The 17,434-nt window shown below is 42.5% G+C and overlaps 1 long non-coding RNA gene across 1 annotated transcript in view; it reads right to left on the reverse strand.

Annotated features, from left to right (window-relative positions):
* The window catches only part of LOC111833303 (uncharacterized), a 36,689-nt gene that overhangs the window by 9,496 nt on the left and 9,759 nt on the right, over positions 1-17,434 (reverse strand). Inside the window, exons 3-6 of the long non-coding RNA XR_011994067.1 lie at positions 14,382-14,518; positions 1,435-9,256; positions 1,164-1,230; positions 168-714 (exon numbers count right to left, since the gene is read on the reverse strand). This is a non-coding gene — a long non-coding RNA (uncharacterized lncRNA). The remainder of the gene's footprint in view (positions 1-167; positions 715-1,163; positions 1,231-1,434; positions 9,257-14,381; positions 14,519-17,434) is intronic.

Raw genomic sequence — 17,434 nt, forward strand, 5'->3', positions numbered from 1 at the left:
ATTATACAGAAAAATTCAGTATTTTGTTATGAGTTATGAGTGAAAAACATTTTTAAAGCTTTTAAACAAAAACAAGTTTTTAGTGATACTTCATAATGCTACACGAATGATGCTGCACATGTGCGTAGCATTTATGCACGAGTGCCAGCTGTCTCAGTCCCACCTACCAAGCGATAGAGACCCAGATTCAACTGGAGAGATGGACAGTAAACGGCCTGCGTCATTCAGAAGGAGCAGATGTTGGCACTCCTTCGACAGCCCTCAGACCTGCCTGCATGAAGACCAAAGCAAAATTACTGGTATTAACACAAAAAACTCACTCAGAGCTGCTGGTGAAATCACAAGACAAGGAACAATCAGAAAACAACCGTGATTCATGTGAAATATTCACGGATTTTGTTCAATTGTTACTTTCTGGGTCCTGTTTGCACTCAATCATGGTCATTGCGTTACCTGATATTTCCGACATCTTGCCGGTGCACATGAGTTTGCTATTATAAGTGTCGCTGTTAAAAAATGGGGAGAGCATAAGGTGGTGAACTGTCTGCATCAGCTGCCGTAACTAGTGCTGCTGGCTCGGCCTTTTGGGAATGACGAGGTGAACTCTAGGTCGTGCCTAGCTTTTCACTTATTAGCTTTTTACTTATCTGTGATTCGTGCTTGGCACTTGATTCCAAGCGCTGATTTACTCCAAGCTCCCTGAGACTGTCAAATCTGAAGAATGCAATGAAATTTTACAACATTTCCAAGCACCTGAGAAACACTCACAATATGCTTTTACTTAGCAAACCAAACTCTTCGCCTTTTCTCTTCGGGAAAAACCAAAAATACTTTCCATGCTTGCGATCATCAAAGCGGTTTCTTTTCCGTTTCGTACTTAAGTGATACGCTGTGCTTTTAAACCTTACAGGTATCCTAGGAAACCATGATGAAAGTCAGACAAATGACTTTGCCGTACATCTACATAATCTCACTCCGAGACTAGTGCTTGTTCCTCTGTCTCCCACCAATCCCAAATGAAGCAGATTTTGATGAAATATTTGATGTAATGTTGTATTACTTTTGTTTTTCGTGACACATAAAATGGTCCTGCGAGGCCGTTCTTGTTAGGAGCAAATCAGTCATAATATCAGAAGCAGAGACAATCTTGATGCAATACTTACCATTAGGTCAGCAATAAAATGTTCATAGTTTCAGAAACTGCCATCACTAAATAGAAGGCATTGGCACCTGGAATAAATAAATAAAACTCATTTCTCAGAAATTACAGGCAGAATGCTGAAATACAGATTTAAAAAGCATAGACAGGCATAGACAGTATGTTTAAGGTGGAGCCCCCAGGTAAATGGAGATTAACATACCAGAAGGCGAAAAAGGAGAGTGAGTTTAGTTGGAAAACAACTTTAAAGAATTCTTATTTTCCATAAAACTTACAGTGACATAGAGAAATGGAAATGCAGAGCTTAAGATGCCGCTTTAGAAAGTGTAGATGGGGGTGTCTCTCAGGAAGCATGATGACGAAACTCCGGGGGGGATTATTCAGAAATAAACGACTTTCAGACAAGCAGAGAGCTTCTGTTCTGGATGTGAAGGGGAGTCAGGAGACCCCTGTATTCAGCTACTGATACACGGTCTTCTTTGCAGGTGGAAACAGCACGACGCCAAAAATGCACTAAATCTGAAATATGTTCCAAATCTGCCAAAAATACAGGCTTTTTACTTTGTTATTCTAAGCATCACCCAAAGCTTTCAATGCAAATTCTTCATTTTAAATAATTCTAGGCGTCAGCTGAAGGGGAGACACAAAGGCAGGCTGATATATCATCACTTCACGTTGCATCTGTAAGCAAAGTATCCATTCGACTGTCAACATTTTCATTATGAGGCGATAATCGTCTTCCATACCGATCTGGCACACGTCACTAACCCCACCCCTGCAGACACCCGGCACTTCCTTCACTGCAGAAAGATTGATGAGGTCGCTGTCATCACTTTCACCCCATCTCCACATCCAGACCGGCTGCTGCTACTGGTAGTGATGTCATGTGGGTGTGTCCGGGAGGAAGTGGAGGGCAGCCGGAATCTGGACAAATGAGAGTGCTGCTTCCCCGTCATGTGACCCTCTGCAACATCGTTCTGCAGGCCCAGCCTTCACATTGCTTGTGTTGATGATCTTGGTATCAGTTCCCATTCCATGCCTCCTCCTTGGTTCTTAAACACTCCCCCATCCCTTATCGGCACCCCCCCCCCCCCCCCCAAATGCAGCGGAGGGGTTTACCATCACCCTAACCACACATTTGCACCCCAAGGTTTGGGCGCCCCCTGTTGGAAACAAACAGTCACTACACTCATTTAGGAGATGCTGAAGCATGTTCTGCTTACCAGCTAGTTAGCTACGATCTTCTGACTAGTTCCCGAAACATCTGAGGGGGGGATGGAGGCCCCAAAGTGAATTTTTGAGTAGGGCCCCTGAAAGAACTACCCCGCTCCTCCCAAAAGGGGGCGACTTAATCCCGAAGAGGCAAAGAAAGAATAGAAACCTTCAGAAAAGGAGAGATAAAACTGATTTACACCTTGAGAGCAATAGGACAACCGCCGGAGACAGGTGCTTGACCCCAAACTCAGTGTGTTTCCTTCACAAGACATCCAAAGGTGGAATAGTGATCTTTCATCTAAAAGAACATTTTCCAGGCTGAATAAACACCAAATACGTAAAAGCAGAATCTGGTTTTCATGCTTGTGTCTGTGATTCAAAGCCAAGGTCTCAATCCATTTAAGCAATCACCCATTATGGAGAGCGGCTTGGGGCATTATGGGATAGTATTCAGGAATGTACCCTGTCTGCTGGACTGGAGACCGGAGCTGGCAAATATCTCTGAGGGAAATATTCAAAAAAGTGTCTGTTTCCAATTAAGCCATTTACATGGCGATCTTGCGGTGCAGTGCAGATGATGAACGATCTCTGTACACGTAACATACTGCAAGAAAAGAAACAAGAATTAAGTCAACTTATGATCGCTGCTGGTTGACCTTTGGTTACTAATTATACACTTAAGTTATTTTAGTTATTTTCCAGTCATTTTTCTATGTTTTTTTTTCTTCCTGGACAATCACAGTCTCCCTACAGGCAAACTATGACACTGCTTTGACCCACTAAAAACAATCTTTGAAATTCCCACTAAAGGCTCTTCTGGATCTGGAAGCACAGGTCTTACTGGGTGCTGGAGAAATTTCAGCGCTTCAGGCTCTCCTTCAGAGAATCCTGAAGTTGCTTCTTCAACTAATTTAATTCTTGGCTTTTCCTTATGCTGCTTATTTTTCTACACAGCAATATTCATGAGAAATAGACATGTGAAAAACACACACATACATACATACATCACCCATACCACTTATCTATAGCAGGAACGCAGAAAGCCTAGGATCTGCCCCAATAAGCACAGTGCATAAAGGAGTGGACACCCTCAATGAGACACAAGTTCTTATGGGTAAAACCCACTAAAAAGACCACTAGCTTTTCCTTAAATGAAAGTTGCATAAAACTGCATATTTTGCTGATGACTCATGATGATATACAGTAAGCAGAAGAACATAACTAAACAGGAAAACTCCACAGTGGGATTACCTGAGGACTAGGGAGTAGCATGAAATGTCTGGTCTGAAATTGTTGTGATGAATACCCCAGGGTCTCAATTTTTCACAGGAAATGCTACTGCTCAGGCATTTTAACTACAGTGCTGGTCAAATGTACATACTGTCCCCTGACTCGTGGGGGTCACCATGACCGTTTCCCAGAATCCTTTGGGAAGCTAGTGTCTAGAGGCGATGGAAACACAGGGTCATAATGGCACTTAATCAGAGGAACAGAGAGGAAGCATGAACCTTCTACAGGGTGGGCAGTGATGTCCCCAAAGTGTTCCTCCTCAGTCCACACATCCATAAATGCAGTCCAGTCTTTGAGGAAGCTCATAACTAATTCAGGAAAGAGCCATTTCCACAATTAAGGTAATTAGTCTGTCGGCGCTTAAGACTGAAAAGATAATGAGAACCATTTTGGGACAAATGCAAACGCTGACGATAATGTAAGGCAATCCAGACACGCGCTTATGGCAGGAATACATCAGCTGGCCTATTGAGCAGATCGGGATCCTTCTGTAACTGTGATCCGTGCGCTTAGCTGTTAAACGGTCAGCATGTGCTGAACTCACAGATTTCACAGTTAAATCCTAATCAGAAGTTACAATGAGTTTTTTAGGCATTTGATTAAGAAGAGAACAGACTTTAATTATTACTGCATTTTTATTGAGTCAATTAAATATTTAATTGTCAGTAATTAATGCTTTCATTATTGTTCCAAGCCCCTGAATGAGTAAGTAATGAAAGACTGATCAGAGTTAATATTTATTGGATAGATTGTTTGATTGGGAGTAAATGAACCAAATTAAATTTATTTACATATTAGCACAATTGTACCGGCAAAGGACCTGGAGACAGTAATTTAGATGATAGTGTGGTTCATGGCTTGGCTTGGTCTATTTTGGCAGTATGTGGTTCAGTAGATTAAAATGCTGGGGTTGAAATCAGAAGGTTGTGGGTTCAAACCCCACTTGTGATTTCATTATGAGGCCCTTGAGCAAGGTCCACAATCTTCACATGGTCTAGAGTCAGCCTGATCTTGCTTTCATAAGAACAAAAAAAGTATGTCGCTTTGGATAAAAGGAATGCCAAATAAATAACTAGGCTATGACATTTTAGTTAATGTGAGCTAAATGGTGAACCTTCCATTTGACGGCTAACTTCCGAGGTGCCAAACGACAGCAATTTCTGTATAAGACTGAGTGAAAGTGAAAGAGAAATTTAAAAATGCACCCAGACTAATGGAAAAAGGACAAAATCATCTACAGGCTGAGAGTGTAGCCTAATCCCAGAGAACATTCCAGCGTCTGCACATCAAAGTCCGCACTCCGCATCAACCCTCCGTGTCTCTCGGCCCCATCTCATGTATCTGCTGCGTTTTATTAGTCCCGCCCACAGCTGGGAAAAGTCAGTAATAAAGACAAGACTTCGATATCTCCAATGAGGCTGAACAACATATCACGCAAAGTGTGTGTATATATTTTACTTTTTTCATTTTCATCTTTTATTTACTCTATATTGACAAGCAGAAGTGAGTAATTATGTATTTTGTCCCCTTTTGTCTCGGATGAATAGATTGATTCCACTTGGAGCCATTAAATCAGGTATAATCAGCCATTAAGATGTTAATCAGTTACCAATGAGAACATGAATGAACTAAAACAATCATTTTTCTCTTACCATTTTAGCTACCCCTGTTCTATGAACCTTATTCAGGTATAAATGTATAGTTAATCTATAGGGGACAAGCAATTAAATCAATATGAATTAGGAAATCTGCTGAAAACTTTATTTAAAAAAGCGAAATGACAAATTGCAGTAAATCAGCACTGTAGATAGCAGGAACGTATGTCGGGCCTGGCACTGCATGCGGAGTGAATCCCAGCCTGGTGCCCTGTGCCGCCCGGAACAGGCCCCAGGCAATTCAGGAAGCTGACCTGGATAGATACGCAGAAGATGGAAGGTCAGACGGACATGATGCAGGAAACATGCATGTTCCTCCTCATCAGTCAAAGATGATGAAACTGCCTGTAAGGATGCAGGAGACCAAACTCTGAGTGACTCAGTGACCTTTGATGCTGACGCTGCCTCTGTTTCTTGGAGACACACTCTGTGCAAGACTCTCTGTATTAGTCACCCGCTAAGAGTGTGCGAGTATCTGAGAATGAAACGGGAGCTGTAACAGATAGACAGGGCGATGAGGGAGACTCTGTACGAGTGTGAAAACCTATTACCCTGTAGATGAAGCATTATACCCCCTGTGGTAGAGAGAGATTAATAAAGTTTAGGGAGGTTGTAGAAGAGCTGGTTCTCATACGCTGGTAACTGTGATGCTCCCTGGACTACAGTCAGCCATTAAATGCTCTAACCATGACTAGCAGAAAACATAGAGAGTGGACAAACCTTTTTCGCATGCCTTGGGGAGAGATGCTAAATGTCACTGTTTTTTCCCCCATTGTCTCAATCTGTTGCTCGTGAGTGTTTATTTATACACACATTCTGATTCGACAGCCACAGTGCCTCCCGGATTCGCGCTCAGATCACGACAGCAGCACTCCACCAAAGCACAGTCTCTCTCATTTTGTTTAGATTGTGTCTAAATCTAGCTTTACGCTAAATAAACAGTGCTCACCCCCGTCCACCAGGGGGCAATCATGCGGCTGGATGTGGCCTCATGTGACCCACAGGCTTCCTCTAAGAGGATCTGCACAAACTGCAATAAAACCACGTTTTTAAACCCTTGTCGTTCCTCATTGATTTCCCCTGAGGTCTGATGAGTGTCATTAACAGGAACAATCTTTAAAGCTGAAGAAATTTTAAATATAAAAACCAAACAAGACAACAAATCATCAAATACTGTCCCGATGACCCATTGTGTGGACAGAGCACTCTAGGGGAACAGGTTTAATACAGGAGACCAGCGAATCAGACACAACAGCAGGAGACATTCAGGAACAATGAAGCAAGTTACACCTACGCAAGAATCATCTGTTACCATGCTGTCACCGTCATCAGCAAAACAACTATACCTAGATAAGCATCAAATCAAACTAAAATGACACCCCGTGTGTGTGTGTGTGTTTGTGATACACACAATGATTTCCTAGTATGGACAGGCTAGTATAAAGCCACTAAAAAAAGAAGAAAATAAAAACAGCCCCCCCTAGAGGCCTGTAAGAACCCCAAAACCCATCAGTTTAAGTGAACCGGTGTCTGGACCTTCACCCAAATCAGCCGTTCAGCCGATCGGCCTTTTCAGAACCAGCTCTGCTGGGTCCCACTGCGGCTACAATTAAAGACAACAGCTGCATCTTTAACCTTTTCAGACTAATCACGGCTTTTCTTTCTCTTGACTGTACACCTGTTAATTGTCACATGAGTGAATTAAGTCGCCCTTTCAGCCATCAAAGAACAATTTGGCATGATTATGGAGACAAACACCCCTGATTGGGCAGTACCTCTAAAAACCACAGTGATTATCCAACTAACACTTACCTTTTTAAAGTATACACTATTAATGTAATTTGCAGGACTACCTTTGACAATTTTAGAACGTTATGCCTAGCAGAGATTGGGTCTTTGTGTAATCCGATGTGTCATTTGCTATAATTGCATGCAAATGTGATCTTTGTCATAACATAATTAAAATTATAATAGTGATGTATAATTATGTTATTAATGTGTCTTTTATTATGCATAAATTAAGATTAATGACTTCATCACTCAGTAAATGTTACACAACCATTAAAAAAAAAAAAACTGGATCACTATATACGTCTCAAAAATGTCTCCATCAATACCTCTTTCACCAGGCAGGAGTTTATCTCCAAATCATTCACCTGCTGCACCTCCACTTGACCAGCTAGAGCGCCATCACCTGGGATTTTGTCCATTTTACTGGTGTCCCATATTTCTTGGTAGCAGAAGATTTACTTAGACGTTTTCCTACCACCTCTACTAGAGGTCGGCCGATTGATTGGGCAGGATAAAAAAATGACCGACTTTATCGGCCGATTAATCAGACTACAGTGCTGGTATAGTGATGGCTGCCTGTGCACGGAAGTGGTTTAACTTTTAAAATGCTGCATGCCCTTGATTAAAGTGTGCTTAATATTTAGAGTTAAATGATTATTGTATTTGTATGTTATTTATGCAAAATAAGTATTTAAAGTTAGGCAGTTGTGTTACTTATTATTTTTCTACTTAAAAATAGCTTAATATCAACCCTCACCCCCCCATCCCCCTAAAAAATCGGCACTGGCCACTGAAAAATCCGTATCGGTCGATGTCTAGTTCCTACATTGGTGGCTGCAAAAACTATTGATCAGCTTTCAAAACAAATGCTAAATCAATCACTTCCCTGGGCGAGAGCTAGCTCAATCATTCCTTATCATCTTAATGACAGTAGCTGAAACCCTCGTTCTCTCCCTGCCTACCTCCATTGTCATGATTTGCCATCAGTGTTCATAATCAAATCATCAGCCAAGAGTGCTGGAGCATCTTCAGTGCATTTCCTTTCACTCTGATGTCACTTCCTCTGCCAGAAGCTTCCATTCTCTGCCTTCTCTGGCAGCTCCAGTTTAAGCTTCCTTGGTGTTGCAACACCAAATCCAGCATCAAAAACTGAGAAGATACAGATAAGACTGTGTTTTTTCAGGCTGATATGTTGTGAATAATGGACATTGTGTCCTTAATAATAAGAACTGTGTCAAATTTGAGTTTCTCCATGGAAATTTGTCACAGGCCAAAAATCTCTGGCCAAGAAGGTTTCTTCTGGGAGTTTTCAAGTCATCCACGGTTTGGTCTACTCTTCCGCTGGTAACGTTCTGTTTCTCTCTTTTCCAAGCCCTTGTTTGGATGGGAGCGTATCATACATCACAACAATATTATTTTTAAGCAAACTTAAGCCGTGTAAAATTTTTAAGAGGGAAAACTCAAACGGCTCTCACTTTACATTAATATGGGGATGGAGATACTGATCGCTGGGGTCACAGGTTTGCTGCAGTTTAAAGCTTTAAGACAATGAGACTTTGGCTCAGTGGAGGAGAAAAATAACACGATACCTCACCAGAAGCCAATACTCGTAGGTACATGCATCTCCCAAGACGATGAGTCTCTGAGGAAGCCAGAATCTGTGACTTAAAAAGCAGATTTCGTTTTCGAAACTCGATTTTGGTCAAGGTGGTATGCCAAACTGAGGCTGCTACCAGAAAGCAGTATTCCGGAAGCATCTCAACCTCTATTCAACTATTCTCAACAAGTCCTCCAACCAGGAAAAATAACTTACCTTTTTTGTAAACATCATAAGAAAAGTAAAAATTTTGTAGCACACGCTGTTACTGGTCCTACCGGAATGAGCATTCATACTGGTTTCGCCGAAGCCACTGGAGGAGAATCCAGCATCATCCACGTGCTGTCCAATATCCGACTTCCACGTTAAACCAGCGGAAACTCTGCAGTTCCTGCCAGATGTTGTAAACGCGCAGGAGGCCTTGCAGAGGGGAGGATCAGTTCACAGCTGTCAGTAGTGATTCAAGCAGCCTGTTAATCATTAGCGGCCTTGGCGCCCGTCAGCAGTCACGGAGAAAAGGAAAAAAATCTCCACGTTGTTTTTGGTTCCCTAGGTAAAAACGGAGATGCCCACGTTAACATCACAACACTTTCTGCTTTGGTCCGTATTTTCAGATTTCTAAGGATCCTAAAATATCTGCTGCTAGACCCAAAGAATAGATCTGTGTAAGGTGATGGTGATGTTCAAGAGCGTCAACTGGATCCAGATGTTTAAGTATGAGAATATGACTATAAACTCTGACACTGGCAACACAAAGACCATAATTACTGTGATTTCAACAATCCAATGTGCCCAGAATCCCTACAGCACAATAAAATATGTGAAAGACCACATTTATAAGCATCTCGCTTGCATGGAGCGCAGTCAGAATTGGACCCGTTGTGCATTTCATCTGGCTCGAGTTTATCCTACTGATGGTCAGTTCAGTAATTAAATAATGCATCTTTTGCTAAGGATCACCTGATTGTGCCACAGACGGGGGACCTGGATGCGTTGCAGTAGGTTAGCAGTCATATTGTCTGAGCTACACTGATGCCATTCTCATGAACCTCAGCGAAGAACTGGGTATTCAAACTGTACTGAAAGAGGTTCGGACTGGACTGTTCAACTGGTTTCCACCTGTAAGGTGGACTATGGTAACTGGGACACTGTGCTACATAGCCCTGGGGTTTGGATTTATACCATTTCTGCTTCCATGAGAATAAGGTTTTCTTCCTCCTTGTTTAAGAGCCAGACCAGTTGTAAGACACAAATAACTCATAAACCTTTAGTCTAACTCTTAAATCATTAAAATGTAGTACTCAGCTTTGGTTATATATTACCATTTCATCACAGTACCCAGAACTATGAGATAATTTAACATAATCCTGGTATTTTATTTTTTACTTGTCAGTATAGGACATATGACATAAAATCAGCATGTGGAACATGACAAAACAATTACCAGCTATTGAATTTCATTGTCCTTTAAATCTCCCATTTCAGCCTCATTTTGAAAGGATATTAGGCGACTGTCAGGAATATCTCAAACCACACAAACACGTTCTTGCTGTCTTTGTGCTTCTGATTTCGTTTAGCTTTGTTTCAAACAGACAAACAACTTCACTAAAAGGTTTGGTCTCAACAGTCCTTTGATAAAAGTTGGCTTCAGTGCAATATGACACAAGGGAGACAAGGAAATTCTCAAAAAGTTGAAGTGACAAAGATTGAAAGTATTTGTGGGTCAACGATTTGGTCTCTGATGTAATTATTTAAAGGACCCAAAAGCAAACAGCTGTAGGGAAGAACGGTATGAATGTTTTATGGAGTTATCATGAGTTTTATGGAGTTATCATGATACGAGCATTCTTCTGTCGGCTGTTAAAATGTTTAAAATGTTTTTCTTTAGGACGCTGTGCCTGTCATCAGAAGGTCAACGGTTCAGATCCCAGGGTCAGCAGAAAGGTGTCACTGTCGGGCCCCTGAACGAGGCCCTAGACCCCAAATAGCTCCAGGAACCTGCTGATTCTGCTTTCTTAAAAAGTCTGTCACTTTGGATAAAAGCATCTACTGAGTAGAAGCAAACATGTAATGTATATGTGAAGCACCAGCCGCTGTCGTGGTAATGTAACAAGTGTGAAAAGCTAAAAGAATAATGAGCGCCGTGGAAAGAAAGTCAGAGTAGAATGTGCAGAGGCAATACTGTGGAGTGCTTTAGCTAAAGCAGGGGGATGTGTGGCAAATGAGATGTACAATAATCTGATGATAAATCACTGAAATGCAGTCACATTAAATCAATTTCACATACAGCCTGAATGCTCCTTGTATATTTTAGACATGGCAAAAAAAACAACACATTAATCAGTCAAGTAAAGTCATCCAGTCCCACATTGTGACGGGGGAGAGATTCACACCCCCATGACGAAACAGGGTAAACCGTCATGTAACAGCTCTGACTTTACAGGTAAATCATGGCTAGGTGGGGGCTCGCAGGGAGGGAATCACTAAATCCATTAATTCCCCCTGCTGCCCAGGAAAACCTGCCACCCGCACAGTCTGGTACTGGTGTGAAATTATGACAGATGTCTATCTTAAAAAAAAAAAAAACCAGGAAGAATTATTCAGACAAAGGAGAGAGATAAGGGTCTCATTTCAGCGCCAGCGCCGAAAGTCTGAGACTCATTCTGCTGCACACACCGTTTGCAGAAGTGACAGTTACAAAGATGAAGATTAGAGCTTACTTGCCCGCTAAACTATTGATCGTACAACTGCTGACAAATTGCACTTTCAGTACTATTACTGACACATTACTGAAAAGGGAAGCAGATTAAGATAAACCCGTTCACCGGTTTGCATCGCCCTTAATTTTCAAAGCGTAACAACACAGACTTGTGACATACACATAAACAGTGATTCTTCGATGATTTACAGAGAAGGCTTGAAAATGACTCACTCCTCGTGTTTCCATTCTGCTAGGACTGTTAAAGAAAGACAGACTGACTTTAACTCATGCAACTGCAGCAAACTCATGCCAGTTCGTCTATGCATTTTAATAGCCTTCCATAGGTTACTTACAGTCAGCATTATTATTACAACTGCGATGGGCTGGCCCTCCGTCCTGGGTTATTCCCTGCCTCGTGCCCATAGCTTCCGGGATAGGCTCCAGACCCCCCGCGACCCAGAAGGACATGCGGTTTGGAAAATGATGGATGGATGGATTATTATTATAACATAACAGTTGCAGAATACAATGACACTAATCTTTATTTTCTACTTTTAGCCTATTTTTCTAGTTTTAGGTCACTTCATGATCCTATTGGTTAACACTTATCCTTTAATTTGTTACAGTTTTTTCTATAATTATGCAACCAAGCACAGTAATACAATTATAAAAGTAACATTGCCAAAGCAGTCACACTCGCTGTATGTCTGGGACACGTCTGGGGGTAATACATCTTGCTTTTCCGTTTGTACCCCCAGTGAACCATATTTTTAAAACGTATTGTTTTTCTTCCAGACCGAGAGCGAACTGTTCCCAGAATGACACTATGACGCTTCCACTGGGTTTCAAAAATCAGCTTAAGGACTTTCAAAGATAAGGATTGTATTAAGGAGGGATTAACGCGGCACTCCCTCATCTTGCGGGTGCCTTTCTGTCTGTCCTGCCCAGGTGCTAAACACTTTTGCATCACCGTTATAGAGAAATGAAAAACTGGGGATGTTTGTGTAATTCTCTGCTAGCATTTATTGATCATATGGATCAGGCTGTCTTAGAATGTCAGTACTTCATTGATTAGGTAGTTTTGCATATTCCGTCTTGCTCTCCTCGACACACACACAGACACTCAGACACAAACACACACACACACACACACAGACACTAAGGGACACACACACACACACACACACACCCAGACACAAACACACACACACACACACAGACACTAAGGGACACACACACACACACACACACACAGACACAAACACACACACACACACACACACAGACACCCAGACACAAACACACACACACACAGACACCCAGACACAAACACACACACACACACACAGACACTAAGGGACACACACACACACACACACAGACACCCAGACACAAACACACACACACACACACACACACACACACACACACACACACACACGTGTTCGTATTCATATCTATGTGGGGACTGTCCATTCATTTCTATGGGAAAACCCCTAATCCCAGCAATGACAACCTTAACCCCTACCCAACCCTAACCTTAACCATAAGTAACCAAACAAAATGCAAATCAAATGACAGGCTTTTATCACACAATAATACATAATACACACAAAAGCTCATTCCAAAGCCAAAGGTCAGGGATAGCCAATGTCTAGTACCACCGGGCTTTAGATACTTTGCTCTAGGGCCCAACTTTGATATGATTACTTAGCCAGCAGTGGGATTTGAACCCATGACCTTCAGGACATGGGCACAGACCCATACCCTGCCGAGCTGCAGGCAATAATCTGTACTCTTCTTGGGTTCTGTTGGGATTACAGATATTCTATATAAAGATGGCAGTAATGGTGTAATGGAGTAAGACTTGTGGTTAAGACACATCCACGCAGGCTTAACGTCGCGGGATCCATTCCCAGTGGCCTGGCTGCTCACCTGGGTTACTCCAGGAAAACACAGGGATTCACACAGATAAACCGCAGGAAAACAAGCAGGTGACAAACTGATGAGCCACTGAGGTTGGAGTCCCAAACAAATGGAAGTTGATAAACCTCACCACGGCAACACGTTATTAGGACATTGCGCACCTACGGTAATTCAGGGAAATTTTCCGATCATCCCAGGAATTTGCCACATCATTATGTGAGCGGCGGAGCTGCAGGAACGGTACGTTTCTGTGTGTGGCGGCCGCATGGCCTGTTATTCTTGCCGGTCTGGGGAACGGGGATGCTAGTGAGGTATTCACGCACCATTAACCCAGGGAATGTTTTCTGTTAGGGTCCACGTGAACTTTCCATTGTCACACGTTTAGCCACCCTCAGAGACTAAATTTGTTTTTCCAGACTCAAAGACTTCACACAAGTATCTAATATATATTAGTTATACTTTCTTAAAACATTAGGTGGTATTATACTCCTGACCAATCACATTAAAATGTACGGTGCTGTAACCAATCAGGGAAGAGAAAAGCCAGACAGGCACCAGAGGTGTTTCTCGATACCAAGAATGCAAAGATCGTACTTGTGGTCTCGCTATCTTGCCTCTCAAGAACAAACTTGTAATGAATCATGGGATTGATTGTCAAGGATGCAAACAATGCATTTTTTAAATTTTGGGACGGGGCAAGAACAGCATCTGGGGATTTTTACTGTTTACTCATGAAGTGACATCATTTTCATGTGATTTATGTGATTAGAGACCTCTACTCTAGCTGATTTAACACAGAGAATTGCCCAAATTCGGTACTCAGGTAGGGTAGCATGGTGGTGCAGTGATTAGCACTGGGACCAGGGTTCAAGCTTCAGTGTGGCTCCATGTGTGTAGGGTCTGCATGTTCTCCATGTGTCACCAGTGTGTCCTCAAGGGTGCTCTGATTTCCTTCCACAGTCCAAAAACATGCTGAGATTAATTGGAGTTACCAAGTTGCTTGTAGGTATGAATGGTGTTCGCACGCCATCCTGGGTTGTTCCCTACCTTGTGCCCATAGCCTCTAGGATGGACTCCAGACCCCCCACAACCTGAACAAGCAGGTACAGAAAAGATATGGATGGATGTAGAGCTGCCACTGGTTCAGGATTTTCTGGGACCACCCCAGAGTTTGGTCATCTGTCCTGGAAAAAAACAAATTTCATTGCAGCACACGGAATCTGAGCCTTTCGTATATGTGCATTAATAACATTCTCAGATTCAGTCAGAGCTACAGCCGATTAATAGAAAGAGTCTGTACTCTGTCTTTTTAGGCAATGAAATACGCTCAAAGAATGTACTGCTCTCTATAGCCAATCAAACAACTTCATGACTAGACACACTCTACACACGCACTGCAGAGTCGGCGATGATCGCAGCACTGCGCACTGCCGCACTGCACACTGCGCACTGCCGCACTGCCACCTTGTTCAGAGGTAAGAGATAAGTGATTAGTGACAAAAACTGAAGCTACATTGAAAATGGCGACACGGACGAGGATAATGACCGGCTACAAAATAAAGATCCAGCCAAAAAAGATGAAACGTCTTACATCATACAACAAAGAATGGGAACAAAATGACATGTCATAAAAACAGTGACTGATGGAAACTGTACTATCGCAGACTAAAAATTTTGTAGTGTTTGTATTAACTAGGATTAGAAATAATCAGAAATCATCTAACCACTCAAACTGCTCTCTGTTCCACACAAGTACTGTACAGGCTAGGTTATTTTATGGAAAAAGTTGAAGGTATGAGGTATAGGAAGTCAGGAATTTTACAGGACTGAGGTGGCAACTCTGGATGGGTGCAATCCTGCAAAAAAACTGGACTAAGGACTACATGCAGTTACATGGTTTGTGCTAAATTTTTAGCACTGCAGCGTAAAGTCTGCTAATGGTTAACAGCATAAGAATAACAAAAAAGGTTCCAGTGGTCTTTCTCTGTAGCTGCTGTGGCAACCTCACCAGCTTGTGACCAGCAAATCGCACCCTAACACTGTGATTCCCCTCTTCCAAACGCGCCTGCACCTTGAAAGCGTACATGTCTGCGGAGGGACATTCATGACCCTAACACCCCAGCACTGCACCAGAGGCGCTACGCACAAATTAACCCGGTTCCATGGGTCCCCCACAGTCCCTCTGGAGGCCTGAAAATCCTCATAAATCACGCTGTCCTCCGCTCAAGGCCGCTCTCCGTCAGCTGTGATGAATAGGCGACAAAACAAACTATTTACATAGCAAATGTGTCGGATCGGCAGCTTCCACTGCGTGCTATGTAATAGAGACTGCGTAACATGATTTCTGCTCCACTCCACAGAAACACGCACAAAAGCCAGCAACATACCGGGCTGTAAAAAGAGTCACACATTTGGCATGTATTCGTCTGTTTGTGCAGGAACATGTACACACGTAGTACCCCACAGGGGACATTGTACCCCTCCCCAAAACCATGCACTGTTCTGAGAATCCAGACAATGGCTAGAAGCTTCAGTCCTCCTACCAACGACGACACTTAAGTGCTCTATGTTACCAATAACCCAATTAACGAAGTTAATGAAGTTTGTCTTGACATTTCAGACAGTAATTAAATCATCCTCTCCAAGACCACAACAAGCAAGAGCAGAAATGGACACTTCTTCCTAAACGATCGGTGTCAGGGTCTGAATGTCTCCAATGGGGGTGAATAATTCTTTCCCTGCAGATGAACTTTGACGTGCCGCATGGTCTGCGTGCCGGGCAGGCACACGAGCAGAGGCTGATCTGCAGGTCTGCGTGCATGCAGATGGACAGCAGCTGTTTCAGGCTGTTTACAGCCCACCAGACCTCTCCTTTATCAGCACTCGGCATCTCAGTTAATCCCAGTAATTTTCCATTCACGTTTGATCAATGTTTAATTCCGCCAGAAAATGGCTGCATTGTAAAAGATTCATTGCAATGAGATGAATTAACAAAAATGTCAATATTGCATATAAAACCCAAGACTTCCCTCAAGTCACGTTGACTCAAAAGAAGCAAAATCAAGGCCCGATATAAGAAATTCACAAGGCATTCATATGAACACGCACATTAATGGAGGGACCATTTTCAATGAAATAGCAAGCATAAGGTGGTTAGCTGAGATGATGCTGCACTCACCCCTCAGCTCATCCACACTACAGCATCTTTCCTCTCTGTTCACTTTCTGCTGCTTTTCACACTGAACCATCAGATCCTCCTCACCATCTTGATAAATTTGTAATCAAAGCATCTGCTTTGAGTTCTCTGGCTGTCTCTGGTCTCTGGGTGTCTCTGGTCTCTGGGAGGTCGTACGTAGGGGCCTGGCTTTGATCGCCTCACGGCTTCTCATATTATTGCTGTACAGAAGACACAGAGACCCACCCTCTTCCAGAATCTTCCAGAATTGCTGTCCGACTCTGTCTGTATAGCACACCACACTGCCGATTGGAAAAGGCAGATCACCTAGCAATAATTTCTTGAGGTGTGTGTGTGTGTGTGTGTGTATTTATGTATGTATGTACGAGTGTAAGATCTGGATGTTTTCCTAGAAGTACTTTTTCCCCAGACAAATCCAATTTTTATTCTGAAAACCATATAACCTTTTGAAAAGCATATGACCTTAGAGCATACAACCCTAAATCATTTCCCAGTAGGAGAAAAAAAAAGGTGTGCAAAAAAATGTTATGAAGAAATAAATTTTCTAAAAAGCAATCCTCAAACCTGGAGCGTTACCACAACCTTACACGACACCCACTGATAGCTTTTCATTTTTACAAAACCGTTTTCTTGCTGGCTCAGTAAATATCATGGAAAACAGGTGAAAGGGGTAACATTTCAAAGAAAACAGAAAGAGAGATGAAGAATATACTTTTACCCTTGTGAATTTCTTCATTCAGCACAACGGCAAACTGACCAGAGATGAGTGTCTATTTCCCCAAGTGTCTTTTGCTCCACAAGACGGAAAACAGAAGCTAGTTTCTGAGACCAGCAACCTCCAGACTCCAACACAGCACATCAAGTCAATCAGCATGTTGGCTGTGAGAATGAAGCATGTCAGTCA

This window comes from Paramormyrops kingsleyae, chromosome 1 (genome assembly GCF_048594095.1).
Source record: "Paramormyrops kingsleyae isolate MSU_618 chromosome 1, PKINGS_0.4, whole genome shotgun sequence".
NCBI lineage: Eukaryota > Metazoa > Chordata > Actinopteri > Osteoglossiformes > Mormyridae > Paramormyrops > Paramormyrops kingsleyae.